Source organism: Canis lupus, chromosome 31, assembly GCF_003254725.2.
Source record: "Canis lupus dingo isolate Sandy chromosome 31, ASM325472v2, whole genome shotgun sequence".
NCBI classification, from domain to species: Eukaryota; Metazoa; Chordata; class Mammalia; order Carnivora; family Canidae; genus Canis; species Canis lupus.
In genome coordinates, this window is record NC_064273.1 from 5,957,647 (window position 1) to 5,984,797 (window position 27,151).

Genomic DNA, 27,151 nt, shown 5'->3' on the forward strand with positions numbered 1-27,151 from the left:
AGTCATTTTGCTCAGTGCAGAGTGACTGTATGAGTGGGCTAAGTCAAGAATGTAAACCACGACCTAAGTCAATTTCACCCTAGATGATTCTGAAGAGGTCAGAGACCAGAAAATGAAAACAAAGATAGAACAAAATAAAAGGACCAAATTTGTGAAAAACAAATTTTAAAACAGTGTAGTAAAAAAATAAAAGGCAAAGAACCTCAAAGAAAAAAGAAAAAAAGAAGGGAAAAAGCAAAAGTAAAGAGTAAAAAGAGAGAAAAAAAAGATGAAAAGGGAGACTGGGAGATGGTGGTGGTGAAGAAGTGGTAGTGGACGGAGAATGTAGTGTACCTGAGGGGTCCTAGAGGGTGATCCTCTTGGTTATGAGTGTATTAAGTTCTGTATGTTAGAAGATGCTCAGTCCCAAATTTATATAAACCAGCAATACTTGTAGAGGACCCCACCATTGACCACCAAAACTCAATGAGATAAAAGAAGGGGGCAGAATGGGAAGGCAGAGAGAATTTAATCTCACAGAATGAACCACCATGGTATCCCACTTGGTTCTGGGTGCATGCTGGTCATGTTTTAGAAGGTATTAACTTCCACCATTGTATAACAAAAGGAAGCAGAGATAACAAAAGACAGAAAACAAAAAAACACATCTCATATATCTCCCAAAATTAAATTGAGTGTGTTGAAGGGAATCTAGAAGTGGAATATATATCTAAGACATGTAATTGTAGAAATATGAAAGTCAAAAAGAAGAATCTTAAAAATGAAGAGGTGGTAAAATATTGTAGTTAAGGTGGGAAAAGAGAAAAATTTATAGTCTGATATAAAAACGAGTTGTACTGGAAAAAGGGGGGAGAAAGGGGAGTACCTTCTGGTTCTATATACTGTAAATCCCTCGACTTCCCCTGGACCTTTCCAGCACTGCTGGGTTCAGAACTTGCCCTTCCCCTGTCCTTCCAGCTGGTCTTCTGGGGGAGGACCCTGCTGTGCGGACTCTCAGGTGTGTGCACCTGGGGAGCTGCCCCCAACCCATATTGGGTTCAGTGAGAGCTGTTGACCCTGTGAGGCCTCTGTCCCCTGGACTCCCCCCGCTCCCAGGCACAGGGTGACACAAGAGGAACAACACCACTGTCGGCGGCCAGGTCTCCAGCCCAGGGGTCAGCTCCCCCAGTAACCACCTGCAGCTCCCAGTCCGCACTGACCTGCACAGCTGGGGGCGCCCGGCGGCAGGAGCGTCCTCGCTGTCCCGTGCCCTCCCCGCCTCCGCCTGTCTGGGGGGACCGCAGGGTGGGGGCTGTGTCCCCCGGCGCTGTGGGATCCGGGGCCTGCACTGCTGGAATCGCGCTCCTGGGGCGCAGCCCCCCCCCCCCCCGAGCCCCCGCCTGACCCACCGGCTTCTCCCGAGGCCCCGCCAGGTGCGCTGCAGCCCTGACCGAGGTCCCCCGGTGTGGGTGCGCTCTCCCCGGAGCCCTCCTCTCCCAGTGACCCCGGAGACTGGAGGGTCCCCGCCCCTCCTGCGCTTCTGCCCGTTTCCCTGCTGAGCACTTTCCATTGGGGAAGAATCCGAGGGGATTTTTAAAGTTCCAGCAACTCCAGGTTGAAGCTCGCCTGTCCCGAGGCTCCCCCCGCCCCCCTTAGCCTGCTCCTCATGGGCCCCTCCCCCACTCGATTCTTTTTTATTTTTTTATTTTTTTCTGCCATCCTACCTTGTTAGAAGCAAAAACCCTTCCCTCTAGCGTCTGGTATCCTCTCTTTAAATCTCAGACCGGATTCCTAGGTGTTCAGGATGGTTTGGAAGTTATCTGGGTGAGTGGGCGGGGCCGGGTGAGGGGAGGACCCTGCTCCTCCCGGGCTTGCCTCGCCCTCCCTTCACGTGTTTAGATTTCAGTGCAGTTCTTGGTGAGATAGACGAGCTCCAAAGTCAGTCCTACAATAAGCCAATTTCCTCCCTTGCCTCCCCTCCCCGTCTACCTCCCCTTCCCCATTCTCTTTCCATTCATTTGGCCAAGAATGATGATTTGCCATTTCAGTACCAAGAGATCAGGGAAAACTGATGCAGATATCTCAGAAGCAAAATTTGATCTTCAGCTAAATGAGCATGTTAGTGACTCACAATCTCTATACTCTGCATTTAAATTATGAAAGTGGAAAATGATGGGTTAAGGGATTGAGTGCAGGAGAGGGAAGAGCCTTAATCATTTTAGCAATTAGTATGTAATGTCCTAAATGATCCACTAATCACTCCACAGCTGGTACACTGAAAAAACACGGGGTACAAAAGCATTCCTCAAATGTCATAGTCCAGAGGGATCCACACATTGAAGCATACGTGAAAAACACAGGAAAAAGGAGAACCTGTAGACTTCCTTCTGAAACACACAGAAGCTTTTGAATATTATCACATTTAAATGAACATAATAATTATCACTATTTTTAAGCGGGATAATATATTTACCAAGAGAAGAGCTTGTACTAAATCTTTAAGGGCCTTTTCAAGAGTCTTGTTAGGTCACAATCGCAGAGGTCAGCATGTTACTTTTTTCTGGACCTACTTTATCAAATATGCTACTTAAATAATTTCATCTGCAGGTTTTTCATAATCACATGTCTTAATATTTAAGATATCATTCTACCAACCGCAAATAAAATAATTTAAAAAACAGAAGGAAAGGAAAGGGAAGGGAAGGGGAAGGTGGGAAGGAGGAAAGGAGGGAAGGAAACAAACCATCTGAAAATAACATTCAAGAATTACACTGGAGTTTTTGCTTCATATAACACAAAATATAATGTGTTGCTCAAAGGTAACAGCTCATAATTTGAACCCACCCATGAGTAGTTGATGATAATGGTGACTTAAATAGTTATATACCTCTAATTATCTCATGTTTTATTCTTCAAATTCCCACATGAGGATATTTTTTGCTTTGTAATGAATTTGTACGCTAACCTCACCCCTAGCTTCAACACATTCCTAAAACTCCCTGTCTCTCCACCTTACTATATAGTGTAATCAAAAAGAAAAACATTGACTGGGCAACAGCTATTTGGCTCTGATGCTGCCTTCTTTTAAATTTAGTAAGAAAGTCTTGGGCCATTTCAGTTTGCTTCATTATCAGAATTGGTATCCATTTACCTATGTTTTGTTCTTGACAGTGATCAAATTTAGAAGTACTGCACTAGGTGTATGGTAGGCTGACAATTGTCAAGGCCATTCCTATGACCATCAGTGGCTCCTTTTACACTACCTAACCGTAGATTGAAAAACTGATTCAAATTATATAGAAGCCCTGAGGTTATAATGATGTTCATTTATGGAGAGCCTCTATTCAGCAACTCAAAACACTGTATAGGAAGTCACTGAGACAAAAGCTTCCTTACTAAATTATGAAGAGTTGTATGTATGGATAAAGTCAGGCAGAAAATATGTGAGTAATTAATCAATGTGAAGAAATATAGGATTCCATTTGATTATACCTTCATTTTCAACCTATTGCAGACTATTGTTTTTCTTAAGTCAGGTTTATTTCTAAAAATGATTAACACATGTGTGTTTATCCACACAGCTTGCCATGCACAGCTAAGAACAATTCATGGATGAGCATATACTCAGAGTTCAATTAACCTACAATTCATGCACAAGAGTTAATAGATTCCTATAAAACTTCAGCTACTTTATGCCTCCTGTCATCTGAATAAATACTGTGAGTCATTCCTGGAGAAAGGCACTACTTTCTCCTTTCTTTTTCTATTTTGCCTAAGGTTGTGCTGCACGCTTGTTTGCCCCTGTCACTGAAAGGAAAAGAGATATTCGCTCTTTTATAAATGAGAACACAGACTTTATATTAGATTATTTTGCAGCTAAATGGGTTATTTTGGCTCGGCTAAGTTTAGTAAGAACCAGAATAGCACTAAGTTCATTGATCTTTAGTTGCTTTAAAGAAGGGGGGGATGGAAATTCAGAAATGAAGGAGGCAATTCTCTATTCCATGCATAGAGATTGCGAGAATTGGAGGTGAAGAGGACGCAGCTGCATTTCTTAACTTTTGAATGAAAAGCAATTATGCCAAGAGCCTTCATTTTAGATTGTCAGCATGGGCCTATGTCATACCCATCCTGACACTCCCAAACTGAAGATTTGAAAGGCCTCCTGCCTTTGTCATTGAGACACCTGTCACCAACTACACTGAATCAGCATCTCTAGATGCTGGGAAATACATATTCAACATGAATCTATGTAAGAAGCAACAGTAGGGAGGCTGGAATTCTTCAGAATTCTTAAAGAAAAAAAAATGAAAGGAAAATTTAAGCCTAAAAAAAGAAGCTGAAGTTGTGAGGAAATTTTCCACCCCATAAAGCACACTTCTGATTCCACTTTCATTTGTTTGCAATTGTGATAACTTAACCCTAATGTCAAGTAAACGAAGTAAATTTCTGCAAAAATTTTTTAAATGTATTAACTGCAAATATTAATGGAAGAAAGCCTTAGGGGAAATATGGTTTTCTACTTGAGATTTGTAAACTGAAGAGCCATTTGAGTGCATTATTGCAACAAGAAATATTTCTAAAGACTATTTTTATTTTAGGATAGAATAATAATTAATTAGGATGAAATAACTGATTACTCACATAGTCTATTCCCTAAGAAGCTTGGTAAAAAAAAAAAAAAGAAGAAGAAGAAGAAGAAGAAGCAGCAGCAGCTCTATCTGAGGAGTACTGGAAAAAAATTTGGTACTCTCTACAAGTTAAATCTCATTTTCAAATACATTTATTATTCATTCTTACCCTCTTCATCCTTGCCCTCCTGCTTAGGATCACATCTATGAGTCAATTGCAAAAGCAGTGCTCATTTCCCGCTTGCTCAAGTATATCAAGATATTCAATTTATGATTTCTGAATTCAAAAGAGAGACATCCCCCAGAACTCCAAGTGACACTCAGAAGAACTCAAAATTTTATAGTTCACCAGCTTAGATATCTTTCTGAAGAAAGGCTAAATGATTTCTTTATACCTTATTAGCTATTTGATGGCACATTTACACAAATGTATTCAACGTTAAAAAAATAGTAATTTTATATAACCAATGGGGTAACAAAATCAAAATGTATCATTTAATACTAACCCTCTCAAGAAGCACATCAATTCTAAAACACATGATTTTATGCACTACTAAAATTAGAAATATGGCAGTACTTATAGTTTCTCCAATTGTACTGTATTTTATCTTGAGAAATCATGACCAGCCAAAACATCAAAAAAAAAAAAAAAAATTTCCAGAATTTTTAAGGTGGCCACTTAACGGGTACATATTTCCAAATTGTAATAGCTCTTCAAATCTAATGACAATTTAATTATAGTATTAGATGAGGACTGCAGATAAACTCAAATGGAATCCAGAGAACATGAAATTCATATATTTATATAACAAAATTAAAGGGAAAAGTTAGGTGTAAAAAAATTTGACAGAAGTACTTGCTGATCTGACGTTAAAACTAAAAATATTTTATTGTGTAAATTCAATTTTTATCCATTTCTTCTGGATGTAACAATTATCTATTTATTAACTGACTAAAATACCTATCAGCTCTCATTTGTTTTACTTTTTCAACAGAATCTATTTAACTGAAGACATTAATTTGACTAATGTCCTGTCACCCACCCATAAGATCATAGACCTAATACTCTGATATTAAACATTCAGCTTTGCATTTATTTCTCATAAAGACTCTAAAGCCAAAACTTGCCAGCAAGTAGTGGAATTAGCCAAATGAAATATTATTTTCCCCCTGTCTGTGTAATCCTAGTAGTTAGCAGCACACCGTAGACATGTGCACATCCTTCTTTGCAGGGCCACACCAAGGACTTTCTAAATGCTATTTTTAGTTCCATTTAATGACCAGCCCATGTACTTACCAATGTACTGACAGATTTAATAATTAAAACTTCAGCTGATCCTGTTTAGGTAGTTAATGAATTAGAAGCCAAGAAATTACCATGCTAGTTGATTAAACAAACAAACAAAAAAAAGCATGAGGCTTTCCAAAAAATCCTATGAGGTAAGCATCATAAGCTTATTATCTAGGTAATGAAATTAAAGATAACAAAATCTTCAGTAAATACCCAGCATAGGCATGATTAAAACCCAGAACAATCAAAAACCCACTTTTTACACCACATGAATCATCATATTTGCTCAACTTTTAATTTTATTCTTTTGATATTGAAATAATCTTCTGCTCTTCTACTTTGAAAACAGCATCATAATATAAAATTACCTTTTAAAAGAATTCAAGACTATTTTTAGCTTGTGGTAAGCAAAACAATTCCCACCCCCAAGGATATTTACATTGTAATCTCTAAAATCTATCAAATATTATCTTATATGGTGAGAGAAACTTTGCCTCTGCAGGTGTGATTATGTTAAGGGATTTGAGATTGCAAGAGTATTCTGGATTGTTCAGGTGGGTACAGTGCAATCATAAGCTTCCTTAAAAGAGTGAAGCAGGAATGTCAGAACAGGAGAGAGATTCTAAGATGCTACACTGCTGATTTGAAGATAATGGAATTGGATCATCAGCCATGGAACATAAGCTAGCCACTAGAAACTAGAAAAACTAAGGAATCAGATTCTTTCCTAGAGCTACCAGAAGGAATATAGCTTTGCTGATTTTAGCCCAATAGGACCATTTTGGACTTCTGGCTTCCAGAACTGTTAGATAATAAATCTTTGCTGTTTTTCACCAAAACATTTTTGGTAATTTTTTACAATAGCAATAGGAAATACAAGTGGAATAGGGCTATTTACAGGGCCACTGCGTCTCGGCAGTGATGAAGCCGCCATAGGTTTATAAGCATCATAACTGGCACCAATATTCACATTGAGAATATGGGAAGAACCTAAGTTACCTAGTTTGGCTCTCTATGCAGCATTTATTTGACTCTCCACTCAACTTTATACCACAGAGGCCATTTTGTGCTTTACCATCCCCAGCACATAATACAAATCAGAATTAACAGTGCGTCAGTTATGTAATGCAAGGTTCATCTCTCTATCAAAAGAGACCATTTGTATCAGTTTTAACTTCTTAGCTTTAAGATTGGAGCAACTTTCTCCCTTCTCTCTTTGGGCAAATCATCAAAATTCTATTTTAAAGTCTTAAAGATCACAAAACCTTTGAAAATTTTGAAAGCTCCCAAAACCCAGTCAGGTCAATAAGAAATTATCATTTAATATTCATTAAGTAATTACAGTCTGGAAAATATCATATCAGACAAAGAAAAAGAGAAAACACTAAAAAATTATGAGCTTTTCTTCTAAAGAAAATGACCCTTACCTGTAGGTTATGGGAAGAGAGAATTCTAATTGATCACAAGTAAAGACCCTGCAACTCAGTTACAACCAACAAGCCATGAAAAAAAAGATTAATTTTTTTTTTTTTAAAAAGCTATGCTAATCTCTGTTCCTGGTTAAAATGTCGAGGTCTATGATTAGACTACAGGAGTCAAAGATCTGAACTTTCCTCTGATCCATTTGAGAGCAAGGTCAGTGTATTATGATACATACTTTAATAATAGCCTAGCAAAATTTGGGAAAATAATTTTCTCATCCTCTGTACTTATGGCTAATCTCTGAATTATTTTGAACAAAGAACTGTGCTACATGCTATAGGAAATACAATAATTAATAAGACCCTTTTCTCAAGGATATCACCACCTGGTGGAAGACAGAAAAATGTGTATGTATGCACATACTGCTATTCCTTCGCATTGCTTAGCAGAGCATTGCCTTATTAAAGAAGGCTCTTAATGCATGATTAATTATGTAATTACAAAACAAGGCAGAGTTTGGTAAATATTCGGTTAGAGGTACAAACAAAATGCAATATATTAAAAGTTTCCTAATATCTGAGGTTACTAACTTTGCTAAATTTGCTAAATTATAAAGCCAAGCTTGGCATTATATCTTGCCTAAGGTCAAAAACCTTTTAAAGTCGAAACAAAAGCAAAGAAATTTTTAAAACTTACTGAACTTTTGGCTTGACTTTAAAGGAACCCCCACATAGATGTGTGACAGGAATTTACAACCCCACCCTTCCATATCAGAGGAATCTAAATCCCAGAAATTAATTTGAGACTTGGGCCATTCCCTACCCAACAGAGAAAGCAACCATTAAAAGCTACTGGGGTTCTTTGTGCTGATGCCAGACCCCAAGTGCTCCACTGTATAGTACTGCAGACCCACTGGCAGTGCATTGCTTTGCTAATGGAAGAAATATTTTTCCCCAATATATATTTTTCCCCAATATAGGTTTAGATTATGCTGAATTTAAAAGGAGAAAAAGTTCATATTTTAAGATGAGTTTTCCTAACAGTTTGTCTAATGGTGAGATCAATGGTGTGAAGGAGGAAAATAAATATAAGTTGAAAGATTTACTTTGACCCTCTTTCATGGGCCTGGGACCTGGGAGACTAGGAAATTGCAGACAGACAGGCCCATCTACCCAAAGAAGGGAGCCCTGTTGAATTTGTGGGACTGAAGACCAAGATAAGCAGTACAGGTTCAAACTGTTGGAAGAGTTGGCACTTTTCAGAGGGAAATAAATCAAAGTTCAGACAAAGAAACTTGGAACATAACAAACCTGAGGTCTGGAAAGGAGAGACTGCGTGGAGTCCCTCTCCTAGTTAAGATGTACTTTAAGGGATATTTTTGACCTGGATAGCAGATTCAAAAGGTCATATTTTGACCTGGATAGCAGATTCAAAAGGAAGTTCCAATTGGCTAAAACTTTTTTTTTTCTCTCCTTTGAGTAATTTCCTTATGGAACTTCCCTGCCTACATACACCTGCAGTTTGGTGTATTAGTCTTCTGGAAGCTGAATGACAGGGTGAAATAAATACAAAAGATCTGTTCCATCCATTTGCATCAAGACCCAATCAAGAAGAGCTATTAATTCACTAAGGGAACTATCACTGCAAAACAAGTGATAATCAACAGCACCAAAAAGCAGCCCCGAAGAGCTTTGGCCAGAGAGGAGCATTTTGCATAAAACAAATGGAGAAACATATAAGCTTAAACTTCTAAATACCTAACAGATAGGAGAAGCACTCATTGAAAAGGAAAGGAAGGATGTGTGAAACCTTTAGTTTATATGAATTCAGTAACAACATTTGGAAATAGTAACCCAAAGGAATTTTTCATTCTTAGAAATGTCTTTTACTGTGGCCCTTCTGCAGTTAAAATGGGACCTTACAAGAGAGTCAGAGTAGGAATACAAAGTGTTGAATCCTAAATCTTTGACTGTCAAAATAGAGATGATCTTTTTAAAAGCCTAAAAATTTGATTGCAAGATCAAATTTTCTTGTTGAGAGAATTTTTTTTGAGTTCTGACTGGCTCAAAGATTAAAATGTGTGCCATAATGACAAAAAAATGAATATTAATATGATTTCATTTTCTTATCCAAAAGTATAGTAGGACTGGGGGAGAGTGTTGAGGTGAAGAAAGCTGTAGTAATGCTTGCCTTTACTGGATCTTGACACATCTCACCCCCTAACCCAACCCATTAAACTTTCACCTCTCAAATTATGGAAAATACTAAAAGAAGCAGAGCTGACCACTCTTTCTTCTAAACCACCACACTTCTTGAGAGTATTCAGATGGAACCAACAGAAAACACAGCTGAAATTGGCTTAAACAATAAAATCAGATCCATTGGTTATCCTGGTTGGAGGCATGGGGAGCCTCAGAAGTGACTTGATATCACAGCAGAATGAACCAGTTTCTGTATCATGGATTTGCCTCCTTGAATTGCTGCTTTACACTAAGGTTGGCTTACTAACACAAATTGGTTACCATCAACTCCCAAGACTACATACTTCCTAATCTAAGCACATAGAAACAATTACTTTTGGAAATTTTCTTGAAGGTATAGTTTATGTTCCAGAGATCTTTCAGCAAACTGCTTCTCATGTCTCATTAGCTCATCTTGAATCATGTAACCTCTCCTGAGTCTATGCCTAAGGGATTGGTTTATATTCATGGACTTAAGTTTGAGCCACTTGACCTAACCCCAGATCAAGAGATAAAGTCAATTTCCTCCATAAAATCTTGGGCTTCTCAGAAGTTGTAAAAGGAATTACCCAGAGACAAAAGAATAGATTTGAGAAAAGACCTGCAATGGCCATTATACATATTCACCTTTGGTTCACATCTTGTATTTGCTTATATTTTGAAGGCTTTGTCCCCTACCCCATTCCTCTCCAGTTCAGTCAGAGTAAAAACTCATGTTAATAAAATTACTAAGTAAACACAGAATATTTTTGGCATCCAAGAGATGTTTAATGGTATGAATAAGATAAAGTACAAGTAACATAATGAAACATAAATGATAGTTAACTATTCTTTTTTAAAAGATTTCAAGACTAAACTTAGGAAGATCTAGGGAGATTTAGAGTTGTACTTATAGGCTTTGTTTGCCTTCCTCTCCAGAGTAAAGAAGAAATATGTTTTGGAAATTTGTAGCAAATAGGAAGTTAAAATAAAAGTCATCCTAAAGAGCATTAAATTATCCATATTGTGATGTCAGAGAAAATGAATGGTTTAGAACTTTCTACTTATAAAAATGATTCTGCTCCTATTAAGATGATTAGACATATCAGGATATAATCTAGTTGAAGAGAATCCATATTATCTGGACTATGGTGTTAGCATTCAAGATAGAGCTTATGTGAACAGGTTTATTATAAACTTTGGAATAACGATTATTGGACTATGCTGATGAATCAGACATGAGAGATAAGAGAAGAAAAATCAAGACTGACTCTTAGGAGTTTTGCTTGGATGTTTGTGGTTTCATATATTTGATCTGAGGAATACAGAGAGGAGGGAAAAGTAATCATGAACTCTGTCTTGAACAAAATGTTTAAGATGATTAGGAGTACAGATATTGAGAAGACAATGGCTATATGGGTCTCTAAGGACCAGGGATAGAAACATATTTGAAAATCACCTACATAGAGATTCTATTTTCAGCTATATAAGTAGATTACCTAATAAGAGAGTTCAGGGATGATCTCTGAAACACTGTATAATTTGAAGACTTGGAATAGAATTTCATAAAGAAGTTTGATGTAGACCACAATTGAGATAAAAATAAAACCACTAATGTTTATATCTCAGACCACAAATAAAGGAATGTATTCAAGAAGGAAAGGCCAACACTATCTAATTCTGCTGAGATCAAGAAAAGAACATAGAAGTAACCACTAGATTTGGCAACTGGCAACCGTAACAAGAGAAATTTGAGTGTAGAAGAAAAAAAACAAATGAACTTGGAAGATTGAGAAGAAAATGAAAAGTAAGCTCAAAAACATGGATAATTATTTTGAAAAGTTTTGAAATGAAAAAAGAGCATGGAGAATATATGGTAGCAGTCACAGAAGGTGGAATCAAAACAAACTGAGTTTTTGAAAAGGTGAGAGATAATGTATTATGGTATATATATATAGGCTGAGGAAAATTATCTAGTTAAAGAGGAGAAAATCAATGATACATGAGATAGATGATATATTTGTGGAGTGGAAGTTATTGAGAAGGTAAGAGTCTTGGAGTTCTGGGGTCCTTTCTCTGGAAAACCACATTCCTCACTATATAGTTAATTGAAAATAATTGGGATACATTTAATCCTATATTAAATCATGATTCCTAAAATATCTGATTTTTACAATTAAATTTCTATATTTAAGTTGATGTTATGCTTTGTTTCCTCTTGCCTATAACCAATACGAAGGATTGAAATCTAAAAACAAAGGGGCCTCAAATAACTAATATTCTAAACTGAAGCAGAAATAACTGAGAGCCAAACGCCTTGCTTGTAGCCAAACTCACTTTGCTACTCACACCACTAAGGTCCACTCCCCTATCCCTCCCTCTTCCTCCACCATCACCTCCATTAAACCAAATACTATGGAAGTAAAGAGAGGTGAATCTCCTTAGTTTTGAAACCTCATCCTAGGAAGAAAGTGCTATGGTATACTTAGCTCACAAGGAGGATACTCTGCTCACAAGGTGGAGTCCTGCAAACAAAAGTGCTCTCTACCTTCCCATTAATAGGGTAACATATCTCTGTGTTTGCCCAGGAAAATCCTGGTTTATGCCTCTAGCCCCTTTTATTCTTAAAAGTAACTTGGTATGGACAATGAAACATATGGTTACCCTACCCAACAGCCAAGTAAGGAGTAACTCTTTCCAGATGGGGAGACTGGAATCATAGTTTCCTGGAAATCATTTTATGCCATAAGCTCACTAGTCTTCTTCTGGGGCCTATAAGAGCAGGCAAAATAATAATAATAATTAATAATAATAATAATAGTAATAGCCTAGATAAGACCATGTGAAGAGATGGGAACAATAGAACAGCCTGCATTTCCATGGTTTGAGGTGATGAGAATGCAGCTCATTTCTATGAGTCAAATAGACATGAGAAAAGGTACTCAGGTTTGAGCTATCTCCCTGGTCCCCCACCACTGAAAGTTGGATACAGAAAGCAGAAGGCTGTGAGATGAGAACAGGTCTGAAGCTTTTGGAGATGGAGGGATGGAAAAGTAGTTAGAGGAATTAGAGTGAATCTCCTGCCTCTGGGATTGTGAGATGGGAAGGAAATCTCATGGCTCCCAAAGAATTGCATTCTCGCTTTGGAGAGCAGCCTTTGATGCCTGTTAAAGGGCATCCGCAGCTGACCATTGTTATGTTCATAAGTATTCACAGCAGGGAAAATGTACCAGTGAGGTTAAAAAATTATTGCCGGTTTCTGCCTTGCCTCCTCCCACCACTGTCAATGGGGTAATCAAATCCAGAAAGAAGAGTAAAGGGGCAAAGTCCTGGAAATGAAACATTCCTTGGTCAGCATTAGGAGGACAGAAGGGGATGAAATTGAAGTTTTAGATTGAACAAGACTTTTTAATAACAGAAAGTGACAGGAAAGTGATGGAATTTCCCAAGATGTCATTATGGGTTGGAAAAAGGATAATCAGTGAAGCATGGCTGAAGCAATGATTGGAGAAAATTAAACTATCTTGGGTTTGTATATCACCAAGTTTAGCTTGTCCAGTAAACTTATCTGATTAAAAACTTACCTGGTCTTCCACCATGTCATTATTACAAGGCTTATTTGAGGTTTGGGGGATTTGAGGTGTGTTGTATGTACGTGTGTGTGTAATTTGTTTCACAAGATTATTTTTTTAATATTAGTTTATTGTACTCCTGAGATTAAAGAGTGTCTGGTAATGAATTCTGAGCTCTAAATACAGAACTCCCTTCCTTTTCTAGAATATAATATTTTCAATCACCAAAAGTAATAATATCTAACCCAGAAGGTAAAAAAAATAAAATAAAATAAAACAACATAAAAAGCTGATACCTTAGGAACCTACATTTCCATCTTGCCCTGCAGTGCACTAAATAAATGCAGAGGTTTCAACTGTTATCCATTTTAATTCTCAGATACAGAAGGGCAAGTCAAGTAGGTAACTAGCTTCTATAGATCTCTCCAAGAAAAACTGAAATGATCAACTTCAGGCAGCTAATCTAGCACTGGATCAAAACCCCTCAGGGAAATATTTATGTTTTACTAGTTTACTCAGAGAAACAGCTCTAGGGATCTGCAGATATCCTCTGTGATTTTGACTGAAGGAAACACTGATGCCAGAGCTGAAGCTTGTGATTTAATCATAGAAGCAATTCAGCCTTTAGCAATCCTATCTCCTAAGAAATCAATAGCTACACTTTCAGTTCTATTAAAGGATTTTTTTAACTTCTCCACCTGACCAAGATATTAATTTGTAAATGTTCCATTGTCTGCCTTTCTGGTTAGTATTTTGAAATGTTGAAAGACTAACTCAATGATTCAGTTTGAAATACTTTCCCCAAAAGATCATCATTAATTTAATTATTTATTGATTCAAATACCATTTTCCAAATACTACAGTGCTTTAAAGAATTATCTCCAACATCCAAAGATAACATTTCACATCATTCTCCCAAACATAGTCTTCCAGTCAGTTGAAGGTGGCACAAAATAGCTTTCAGAAACAGATTCTGAAGAATTCTCTGTTCAGAAACAGAAACAAAAACAAATTCCATTACATTTTTTTAAAAATTAACAAACAAAAATCCAATCGAAGAGCTAGAGAAATTGGGGCAACTCAAGGAAGATCATGACCTATCATAATGTCAATAGTTTGTGAAATATGGGTCCTTCTAAATTGAAGTTCTCAAAATTTCCATATGATGGAGCTCCCCACGATATACGTATTATACCGAGGCTGTGGTTTTCCCTCAATTAATATAAACATGGCTGCCTGCTCTGATTTGCTTTACATTAAGACTTTTCAGTCTACCTTATAATAATGATTAAGTTATTACATTTGGATATATATGGATTTCATTAAATTATGGAGTATGCTGAACAATAGGAGTGTACTGAAACCAACATTAAATGGAGTTGTCAGGAGTCATGAAGTCTCCTCTGACGGCTCATCATTGACCTCTGTGTCACAGTTCAGTCACCTAAATGTTCTACATCTCATTCTATTACTTTAAAATGTAAGATCTTGGAAACAATGATTTTTCTAAGCTCTAAAATTTCAATTCTAAAATGTTAAAATTATTAAATACCCATACGTTTTATACATTATTCTTAAAGAGACATTCTCTTTGCTGTGGAAGGTCTGTAGACAACTCAGTAAACACTTGATATCTGACAATATATATTGACAATATTTATAGTTACATCTTCTAGAAAATATTTTTTATCATATTACAGTTTGAATCAATGTTCAAATTGACTTATTAAAAGAAATAGGCTAATGTTCATAACAATTTGGCTTCTGGACTTTGAGGATAGAGACCAACACTGCCTTACTCACAAGGCCTAATAATTAGTTTATCTTTATTAAGACAAAGAACAAAATGAAGATATTTCTAATTTTAGCAGAAAGGCTGTTTAGAGAAACTGATGAGAGTATATGTATTACAGGTTTTCTAGTCATCTAGGTATTACCACCAGCTACCAAACAAGGACCATGTCTTCTGCTTCTATGGGCAACCTACCTTGGTAATAAAGAAATATATATCCACCCACAAGTATTTATTGAGTTCCTACTATGTGTCAACTGTTCTAATGATTGGGGATACAGTAGTGAAAAAAAATATACCAAAAAATAAATATCCTTGTACAAACAGAATATATACAGAGAGAGAGACAAAGAGATGGGGTCGAGAGAGAAAGAGGATTAGAACTAAGTTGTGTGTGCTTACACTAGAAGTTTAATTAAAAGAACAAATTCTTTTCATCCCCTTGGTCAAGTTTGCTCTTGGTACACTTAAAAATAAAAGAACACATGCTTAATATTCAAATGTGTAAGAAAATATGCTAGTAGAGTTATTTGTGTCTACGTCTGCTGAACTTAGTATAACACCCTTTAAGAGTACTCAATCATTTGTTCTGGTACAATTGGTACTTGATATCCTCAACTAAACATCGCTGTGTTTGTTTATTGGTTAGAGGTCAAGTAAGGTAAAGCTAGAAATATATTCTCCTTTTCTAAGTGCTTAATTTGTTCTTTTCCTCACATTTTTTCCTAAATAATCGTTTATTTAAGTGAAAATTTTAAAAAATATTTATATCATAGGTTTTTTTCTCATAATGTTTGAATTGTACAGTTTCATCAGTCTGCAACTTAAATCTCTGTTCTTATTCTTTTTCAATTATTTCTTTATTCTTCCATTAAGAAATAATAATAAATCATGGAGGCTGTCTATAGCTGAAATAGAAATAAGAATTTCTTAAGCTCAAGATACTGACTGTGACCCTTCTTGTTTCTACCGACTATGAATATAAATTCCTGTACTTATATATTTTTAAACTATGACTGCTTGTGACAGTTTAAAATGAGCTCTGAGCTCATTGCTGGGAATATGATGGCTGAAATATGGCCCTTGCCCTTGCTGAGATCTCATTTAATATGCAGAAACAAAACACACAAACAAAAAGTTAAGATGCAAATGCAATATGATTAATTAAGCTCTGCTCCAAATAATGACAGTAGCAAGAAAAAGGGTTATTTCAGTATAAGAGGGTTACAAAACATTCACAGAGAAAACACTTTCCTTGGCTATTTAAGGATGAGTAGAAGTTCACCAGGAAGAGAAGTAGAGGTCAATTAAGCTAATTCATGAAGATTTTTAAAAATATAGGTAATTGCAAATGATTCAGTATGATTAAAGATTGAACTTGGAGTGAACACTAAATGTCATGATTTTCACAAGCATTTTTTTATAGAACCAAGTTACTTGATGGCTAAATATTCTACCTATTACCTTTTAGAGAACTTAGTCTAATACCAAAGATCAGGTTAATTCTTAATTTTTAGGAGATAAATATCTGTATACCTAATCATAATTTATAGGCATCTCCTTGTTTTCTTTTTTTTAATTATAACCTCTCTCTCCCAAAATTCTGGATTGCTGCCTAAAAAATTAGCTGACTACTTCTGAGATTAAAAAAACATATATATGTCTCTGTGTCAAGGTTGTCAATCTTTTTCTGTGAAAATTTGTATTATATTTAAAGTTTAGAGGAAGAGCCATTTAGGTCAAGATATTTCATTAATATTTTTGACAGAATACACTAACATTTAGTTTTATTGACTCAGTTTATGTGTGCTTTCTGTTATCCAACAACAAATTCTTATGCTATTTTCTTCAAAAACGTTGGTTTTTCTCTATTGCTTACTTAGGAGAAGTAAAAAGAAAGAAGGAAACATGAGGGAGAGAATGGAAAACAAAATCTCATGATGGAAAAGAAGTTTTATTTCTATGTTTAAAAGATCTCTAAAGCTTCCAAAAAATTCTCACAATCTATCTACTCAGACAGATCAAGGAAGTATTATAAGAAACCTATAGCAGAAACAAAATGTCAAGGAAACATCACAGATATAAAACAGATTTTTTCCATGAACAAATCGTTTCTAGGACATATATTCTATAAACGTCCAGCACTTGGCATGTGCAGGTGCTCTTGACAAATAATTCAGGCACAGAAATTCTAAAATGTTAAAAATCTGATTTCTTTAATATATCTTTTCCATACAAATGAAATCTAAATTCAAGTTAAAATACTGATAAAGGGCAACCCCGGTGGTGCAGAGATTTATTGGCACCTGCAGCCCGGGGTGTGATCCTGGAGACCCAGGACTGAGTCTACGTCGGGCTTCCTGCATGGAGCCTGCTTGTGTTTCTGCCTATAAACAAACAAACAAACAAATAAATTAATAAATAAATCTATCTTTAAAAAATAATAAAAAAATAAAATGCTAATAAAGTATATATGCTTAATATTTGCTTCTGTCGTTTGAAAATGGAGAATTTAAATGTCAATACAAATGATTTTATAAATATGCAATACTTTGGAAATCACAGATTTTAAAGTTCTTAATGCATGGATGTCAGCACTCTTAAAGATTCTAAAATACATCATTTACTCTTATTTCTGTTATATGGTTTTATAATACCTATTTTAAGTAGCAAGAGACTGTTACTCCAAATTGAGTTTCTCAGAAAGGGAATTTTTAAACCATAATAACAACAAAGTTATTACTAAAGAGAAAGGATTTATTCCCTAAGTTTCTTTGGGAAAGTCAATCATGCCTGCAGAGGAACTTGATTAATGGTGCATAATCTGCAGATGTTATAGAAGCATTGTAAGGGAGAATGTTAATTATCTAACTTTTTAGCAGAAAGATAAGAGTTTAACCTTTAGAAAAAGAAAGACAGGACTAAACAACTCATGGGAATTTGTAATGGGATAGTGAGCTTTTTATATTCACAATGGCAACTGAAATCCATCCCAGGTGACAACTGACAGAAACACATGAACATCAGTTTCCACCAAGGCTGACACATGAAGTGTTGGCAGCCTCTTCAGTTTCATCCTAAATAAGAGTCTATATCTCTAAAGTACTCAAAAGTACCTGCATGGATACCAGAGGAAATTTATTACTACAGGTTACTTGAAAACAATTGAAACTCTAATGAAGATTCAAGAATTACCAAGACACTAAGCTCTAACTTTTCAGAATACTCTGTAATATACCTATGTATAATGGATCGTGGTTTGCCCATAATTTGACATGCGATATTTGAAGGCAATTTCTTTGTGTCTGTTTGTTCAGGTTTTTTTTTTTTTTGAGGGGTGGGATAAGCATTGTTGTTTGTTCGTTTTAATAAAAGCTCACTGATATGTTTATATCAACACTCACATTCCCTTTTCTGGCCGAAGTCAAAATTAATATAAAACAAAGAAATTGCAGGAGTCATTTAGCTTAATTATGTGAATGATGAAAGGCAAGAAAGCCATATATAATATTTCTCATGAAACCTAGACATGTTAGATGATAAATCTTTGAATTGAAATTCACAGCCAGCAATGTTAGGCCGTCAGACATAGGCTACTCCTTCAAAAGGCCACTCTAAAAATGTTTCTTCAGTGTTCCTTAAAGGCCAGCCTCTTCCACCTGTTTTAATCTGGGTGTACTTCAGACAGTTTTGCCCTTAACCTGTTTTCCTCCTGCTCTGCGTGTTACCAAGGTAATCTGATTATTGATTGGCTTTCAACCATTACAGATATATTGATGACTTACAAGTCAATACCTCCAGAAGAGGTTTATCAATCGTATCCCAGGAAAACATATCCAATTGCCTACTGTATATAAAAGGTATAAATCCCAGTCTACAAAACTACATGCTAAATAAATGGATTTTCTTCATTTTTCAATAATTGACTTGTATTTTAAGAGCCCATTTCACCTGAAAATGGAAACTTAATTTCAGTCAGTTGAAGGAGCAATCTGCTTTCTCTCTAGAATTCTTTTAAATTCTGGGGACACAGTAGGGTTTGACGACAATCTGTTTACATACTCATCTATCATTTGCTGAGATGTCCATATTCTCAGTTTGTACTTTGTTCATTAATCCACAAAAAATCAGTGTTGCAACCTCCTCCGCCCTCCCCCCCCAAACTCACTAAATTCAGCCCATTTCCAGCAATGATGTATAAGCCATTCTAGGGCCCATGGAAAGTACTCTCAGGGCTGTGGGAAAGTCTGTGAAGCCCTCTCTAGCCAATCTGCTTAGGTATACCAGGAGAAGATTTTTTCCTGCCCTTGTTCTTGCATGTTGTGAATGAACTCTATAATTTGCCAAATCTCCATATTCTGGAGTTGAATAAGAGAGGTCCCTTTCTGGAGCCATGATATTTTTCTAGGAAGGAAAGGAGATTTGCAGAAAAGAAATATATTCATCTTTTTTCTTCATGATGAATTTGGAAGTCTTTTATTTATGGTAAAGCTTAAGCTTATGAAAATCAAACCTAAGAATTAACTCTTGATCTGCTTTATAGTAATCATCTCTTGTCTTGTGGTAGTGTAGAAGGAATACTCTAAACTCCCTGGGCTAGAGAAAGACCAACAGGTTCCAAGAAAAGGAATTAAAATATCATTGACACCTCAAAATGCCATCCTATCTCATCATTCTCTTCTACATATCTTCCACAAACAATATACACTCAATAGGGCAAAAAGTCATTATCTCCCAACCAAATCCATTTGCTTCCTATGTGCGTATCTCAGTGAATGCCATGTTTATCCATCAAGTAACTCCAAACATAGGGTCTGTGATACCCAAGAATCAACTACATCCCCCAAAATCCAGGTAATAACACAATCCTATTAATTCAAATGTTATACTAGCTTTCAAATCAGTTCCTTCCTTGTTTTCTGAACACAGTATTACTTTAAGCCCTCATGACTTCTGCCTAGACTATTTCAGTAGCTCCAAACTGATCTAATTCCCTCCAAATTAATCTTCAACAACACTGAAAAATTTTTCTCTAAAATATTATACCAAATGACTCATTAAATATTTACTCTTTGTCTGAAACTTCACTCCCCTCTAACTCCGTCTACTGAATTCCTACCTGTCTCATGAGAGTCAGCAAGCCTCATGAACCTGAAAAGCTTTTTGGGATTTATCATCACTTCAACTGCCACACCATTATTCAGATACATTGTGATATAACATGTGGTTATTTGTCTTTCTGTCAGCACTTTAATATGACAGATGAGGAGGCATGGACCATATTGAAAATGAGTATGTTTGTGTTCTAGGTGCCTAACAAAGTGCTAAGAATATACTATATTAGATTAATTGAACTTAAATGACATCCAACCTCCCCAGTCAGTATGATTTGCCTAGTGGTTTTAATTCTGGACTCTCTTGCCCTACCTCAAACTCAGATTTTCCTAAAAGCTTTGGTCCTGTGAATATGGATGTTCTTATCCAACTGAACATCTTCTATGACTCATTATTTTATTCCTCTGGATATTGCGATGTATGTAAAAGTAATAAAAATGTTAAAAGGAAAGTCATTTATTAACGTCATGGAAAACGACAATGTTTTCAAGAGAAATAATTAAGTAACCTATATGGCTTATCAGTAAATAGCATTTACATAGTCATAATCTAAACATGATATATTAATCATCCAAAATGACAGTAAAACTGTCAAGGATAGAAAAATGTATGGGGAAGTAAATGGCTAAAAGTCAAAACATACTACATAAAAGTGAAAAGTCACAAAGGACAATATAAGTACATTCTTTGGAAATACAGAATAATATACAAGGGCTATGGAAGAACAGAGGAAGGGCATGGAACAATCTGGAGGGAATCTAGAAATTCTAATGGTTTTTAAACAGACATCAAACAATTCTACTCCATCCAACCTCACCTACACTTCTGTGTGTCACTAGTGTTAATCAAACTTCTGAGCCTTTTAGTACTTCTTTAATTAAATCAAATTGATCGTCAGTCCTCCCACTGCGTTACTCAGCTTTCTTGGCTCCGCCTTGTTGGTTACCACTTGTCCTGCTGGTTTCCAGCCTCAAAAACTTTTACTGTTGGATCTGCTATTGCTTCCACTCTAACTCCCTTTGTCCCAGTGGGTTTATGCCTTAAAAACTGTATAAATATACACATACATATTTGTATTTATTTGCTTATATTTTATTATATATTTATTATAAATATATATACACTAAAGTTTTGGGGGGAATTTCAGATAGAAAAGAGGTATCTATTTATACTCAAACTGCCATTTTTCCCCTATGATTTTTCTCATCACTTTCAAAGGTTCTGTCATTCTTATTCACAAAACATTTTCATTCAAGTAATTAAGTTATCTAGTACCTGTAATAGCTAAACTCAGAAATTCATTTAATTTTGAAGCTGTGCTCTGACTCAGCACCAGCATTCTTCATGCTGAACCCCACAGTACACGCAATTGACTTTTCTTCTATTTCCCCATTTTGTGCTCTTCTTTCTCTTCCCACCATCCATCCCTTAGCTCCTCTAGAAACTGGGAAGGGGAAGGAGCAGAGACAAGACAGAGCAAGACAGGTCTTACTTTACTCATTCACTGGTATGTAAAAGATCTGGAGTTGGTGCTCTCTAGTCTTGGTGTATGTTCAAAGATGAATCTTTCCTTTGTGGACTTCTTTTGTAGATGCTTTGGAAAACACTATTCCATTCCTTATGCACACACACCAAATGTTCACCTGACACAGCAATGACTCTCTATGGTATTGCTTCCATCTCCCTCCTCAACCTCTGGCAATCCACCCTTCTCAGTCCTTTAAGTTAAACCTTCTAGCACAAAGTTCTCTCTCAAGCCCACTTTCAGTCCATAGATTACTGACTTGACAAACATTTGGAGTGCGGTTGACTTCCAATGCAGCATATCCCTTCACTCTGATCAGAGCAGCTACCCAGCCACAACCTTTGCCTTTATGATTTTCAGGAATGGAGCTGGTGTCATCCATTGTGCCTAAAAAGGCAGGTAACCCAGGTAGAGCTCTCCAAGGCATTCAGCTGAAGCTCCTCAGATTCAGCACAAGGTGGCAAAAGCACTTTATTCCTTTCTCCTGAGGGTGGTGTGAATACTATCAGAATGCAACACATTTCTCCAAAGGACTATTTTTCTTTATCTCTCCAAATTCAATACTTTGTTCCCTTAAATTAATGTTGGGCTAAAAGTTACAAAACCTATTTGGAGTCTCTCCTCAGCAAATGATGAGTAAGTGGTCTAGAACCTGTTTGGAATGCTTTGCCCCTTGTATCTCTTCCTCTTGGGGCCTCAGTGAAATATGAGATACAGAGAGTTACAAATTTACATCTTCTTTTCCTCTAAAAAGCGCCCTTTAACAAATCACCTAACCTCCATAAGATGAAAAGTTGATTGTAATGACCTATGAGAGTCTTCTAATCTACAAATCAACAAGAGTTTTATACATAGACACTATGGAAATGCTTACATTTACTTTCATGACTGGCAAAAAGTATTAACACAGGAATATCCCACTGTAAGAAAGTATAGAAAATAGCTTATTTAGGGACTCCTGGGTGGCTCAGTGGTTGAGCGTCTGTCTGCCTTTGGCTCGGGGCGTGATCCCAGTCCCGGGACCAAGTCCCACGTGGGGCTCCTTGCAGGGAGCCTGCTTCTCCCTCTGCCTGTGTCTCTGCCTCTCTCCGTGTATCTTTCATGAATAAATAAATAAAATCTTTTTTTTAAAAAAAGAAAGAAAATAGCTTATTTAGATATGTTACATAGAATTTGTCTTCATTTGAATCTTTGATACTCAAGAAAACTGAGAGCTAGCTAGGACTTGGAATAACTGGGATACTTGTTCACTGCTGGTAGATTTGTAAATTGGTGCAATCGCTTTGGGAAATAGTTTGGTATTATCACGTAATTCTGAACATTTATGTGGTCTATAGCCCCAAAGGCTGTCTGTACTGGAAAAATTCTCACACGTAGTCACCAGGAGACACACAGCAAAATGCTCAAAGTAACATGTCCATAAGAGTGCAAACTGGAAAAAGACAAATGTCTTTCAACAGTAGAATGCATAAATTGTGCTATTTAATATCATAGAATACTATGCTACAGAGGAAATTAATGAACTCATACATATGTAATACACATGGGTCTCAAAAACATATTGTTGAAGGAAAAAAGCAAGTCATACAAGAGAACATACTGTGTGATTCCATTTATATAGAGAGAAAAACCAAAAAAGTAGAAAAGTATATAGTGCTTAAGGATACATAGTTATAAAACCTAGAATGAAAATCGAGAGAATGCTAAAATTAAAAATCAGAATAGTGGTTACTTCTGGGTAACCACTGGGTAAGAGGTGTGATCAAAGAGGAGCACACAGGGCTTTTAAGGTCCATTAGTCAGGATATTAAATAAATTTAATATTTTTTATTTAATATTTTTATTTAATAAATATTTTTAATATTTAATAAATATTAAAAAATAAAACCATTTCAAGAATATTTATTATAGGAAATTTAATAAGAAATTACTGACCTAGATGATGGAAGAGCTGAGAAACCAAATAGAGAGTGAGGTAAACCAGAAACTAGGGAAAGCAAGAATCCACTATCATGTCTAAGCCAGAGAAACAAAGAGGAGATGGTATTACCAGAGCCCAGACAGGAACCACAACGGCCTATGTCAGAGTGGCTGTATATTCACCCCAGGTGTATGTGTAAGGAAAGGCCAGGGGCAGAAAATGCCCTGGATTCTTCCTTCCTCCTGTCCTCCTACCATCTGCCATGGTTCACAATGATCTACCACAGGTGGAAGGGAACCGGCATAATGCAACCTGAAAGTGCTTCCCTCTAGTGACACAGAGCATAGATCTAAGGGCCAATAAGCCCAGGACAGGCACCTCAGGATGGTAGGTGCTTTCTCTTAAGAGAATGGTGTGTGTCCATTTTATCATCATTCTTTAGACTAAATATAAACAGTTTTTTTTTTCTTTTCTGTACAATATACTTTTTTTCTTATTTCTGCTTTTCCTACCACGGAGAGAAATGTTTTGCTTTGTGGTTGTATCAGTAATTTTGATACATGGCTTTCCAAATTGAATATTTTTTTTAATGTAAGATTCTTTAAAATTCCAATCAGTTTCCATATTGGTGAAATGGACATAATAATAGCTACTTTCTGGAGGTGTTTCAAGTTCTCAAGGAGACAGTATGCATGAGAGATATGCATGAAGACAACTTCAGTGAAAGTGTCAAGTCTTTTCCTCATAAAGCCGTGGAAAAAAACAGGTGAGGCTTTTTCTGAATTTAAGACTTGACCAGAAAAAAATGAAATAATCATGAATTTCCTCTCATATTCTTAAGGAAGGCAATTAACATACTTCCATGAATTTTTATTATTGTATTCATGCTTTGCTACTGGCATATTCAAAAGCAGAAGCCAAGACTATGAATTATTTCAAAAAAAAAGATGTCAGTGCTACAGTACCCATTATTCCAAGGGGTTAAAGGAGAAAATATGCCAAGTGCTTGGGGAAAATTGGCCACCCCACCCAAAAGAAAAAATTTAAAATGAAGCAATAGAGACTTAAAATCACTCCCCATAAACAATGGCAGGAATGTGTCGTTTATCGAGGACTGAAATAATCCCACAGCAGTGCAGCGAATTTTCATTGATATATAAGTGGTTGCCTATTATTTGCAACAATGAAGAGGACTAATTTAACACAAGAATGTAGCAGGAGAGGCAATGCCGGCTTAATAATAGGTTCATTCTTGGCAGGAATTCATACGAGTGAGTAGGGGAAATGAGGATGGTTGCAGAGTGGGGAAGAGAAGGCACACCGAGATGGCTGCAAACCGCATGGCATCTTTGCTTAGAAGTCTATTACATGAATGTGCCAACGAGCTGTTTCAGTGCCCTACTGTGTGAGTCAAGAAATGTGACTATAACTTGACAAAGTACAAAAGGTAAAGACTGGGTAAAGCTGACAGACCTCAGGGATCTCTGTTACTGGCTGTTCCCCTTCCAAGTGTCATTGGCAGAAGATGAAAGCAGCCCCTGGCACATAGAGCTGCAGGTGCTCCAGCCCTAACTTGGATACAGAGCAGCAGGGGAAGAAAAGGTGTGCCCTTCACTGGAAGCCAATTTGTTAAAGGAAACTGTACATTCTGTGAAACTATTTACCCTGATTTGGAAATTAGTGGTTGCCTTAGCAACACTTGAATCCCATGAGGCTCACACACAGTGCTAATTTCAATTCATGGACACCTTCACGGGTGAGGAATGCAAACCAGTAAGTTGAGTGTCCCATTTGGTACACCTCTCGTAAGAAATGAGACTTCCCTCTGCCTATAAAAGTTCTCTGATAACGACCTCCATTCATCAATACCTCCTATGCACCAGGCGATACGCTCTCAGCTCCACATTGAATCTCATTTAATGGTCATGAGGTCAGCAATAATACTCCCATTTTCCGGATGAAAAATTAGCCATGGAGAGGATACAAAACTTTCCCAAGGTCATCTAGTTGTGGTTCAAGGATTTAACTCAGATTTGTCTGACACCAAAATTCCATGTTCTTTCAGCATTTCTAACTTTGTTAAGAATAAAACAATTCTTTTTATTTTTTTAAGATTTTATTTATTTATTCATGAGAGACACAAAGAGAGAGAGAGAGAGAAGCAGAGACACAGGCAGAGGGAGAAGCAGGCTCCATGCAGGGAGCCCGACATGGGACTCAATCCCGGGACTCCAGGATCAGGCCCTGGGCTGAAGGCAGGCCCTCAACCACTGAGCCACCCAGGCATTCCAAAACAATTCTTTTAAAAATTGCAAAGTACCTTTGGGGTTATCTTTCATGGTGTCCTTAAGACATAAGGAACTAGAAACCTAAGAAGGCCAAGAGATTTATTCATTAATGGCAGAGTCAAGAATCAAATCCAGGTTTCAGGACCCTGACCATTCATTTATTGAAGCCACCTCTGAGCCATCTAAATTGTGATGCTCTCACTATTGGACTGCATCCCATTGATTTTTGCATGTCTTTCTCTACATACAGGTAAATATAGATAAACCTGAAGTAGACATCAAAACTGGGAGGATTCCTCTACTATATTGAGAAAGGAAAGGAAGATTTCAACATTTTTAAACCCAAAACATTAAAGGTGACTGATTTGTACTGGCTCTTCCAGACTGTGCGCAGGCACAGCTACTTGTGTCATAAAGTACCTTGCACCATTTTCTTTCTGTAGTGAGACATCCCATCTGTGTCTGCAGCAGTCACCCTGAAGTTGACAGGAGTAGGAGTCAAATGGCAGATTCGCTTTGCCCCTGAGTTTTCACAGGAGGTAAGGACTAGTCTGAAGCAAGATTGAACAGTGAGGGTTATGTATGACACTCCTTACTAAACACCTTTCTGTGCCACTGCCTCTTTCATAACCTAACACTCCTTTCCTTAAATTACCAGGCCCCCAGTGCCACCATACTGTCAGTCTTGCCATACTGTCATCTAGCTAGCCAAAGTCCCCTGCTTTAAAATCCCATTAAGACCTGGCCTCCTCCACAGTAACCTTATGTTCCAAAATAACCTCTCATTCTTCCTCTTCCTATTCTTATCACAATTGCCATTTCCTTAATGATCTCAGCAAGTTTTTGAAAAAGAATATTTCTGGTTAATTCTGAGACAAAACAATGGAGTCAATCTACATAAATCCCTCTTGTATTATATAGTAAATGTTTTATTTCCCTGATCCACCAGCCCCCTGTACAGCCTTTGTGCCTTGCTGTACGTGTAGATTTGTCTGGATTCTTTTACATGTACTTTTTTTTAAGATTTTTATTTATTTATTCATGAGAGACACAGGGAGAGAGGCAGAGGCATAGGGAGAGGGAGAAGCAGGCTCCCCACTGGGAGCCTGGTGTGGGACTCGATCCCCAGACTCAGGATCACACCCTGAGCTGAAGGCAGATGCTCAACTGCTGAGCCACCCAGGCATCCATTTTTTTTGCATGTACTTTAATCTAGCTTCAAAACCTTGTTAGGTGGACAACCAAGATATGGGAACCAGAGCCCCAAGTTTGAGGAATGTGTCTGAACTCAGAAAGGATGCCTTTGAATGGAAAGAAAGTGGCTACTGTTCAGAGCCACTGAATTGGTCAAGATTTAGTAATCCATTCATCTATCAAACATGTGTTATGTGCTTAC

The 27,151-nt window shown here is 36.8% G+C and overlaps 1 long non-coding RNA gene across 2 annotated transcripts in view; it reads right to left on the reverse strand.

Moving 5' to 3' along the window:
• Positions 1–13,963: 13,963 nt before the first annotated feature.
• Positions 13,964–27,151, reverse strand: part of LOC118353053 (uncharacterized) — a 51,919-nt gene continuing 38,731 nt past the window's right edge. For both annotated transcript variants that reach the window (XR_007407687.1, XR_004811213.2), the window contains 2 exons: positions 17,213–17,293; positions 13,964–14,099 (listed from right to left, as the gene is read on the reverse strand). This is a non-coding gene — a long non-coding RNA (uncharacterized LOC118353053). The remainder of the gene's footprint in view (positions 14,100–17,212; positions 17,294–27,151) is intronic.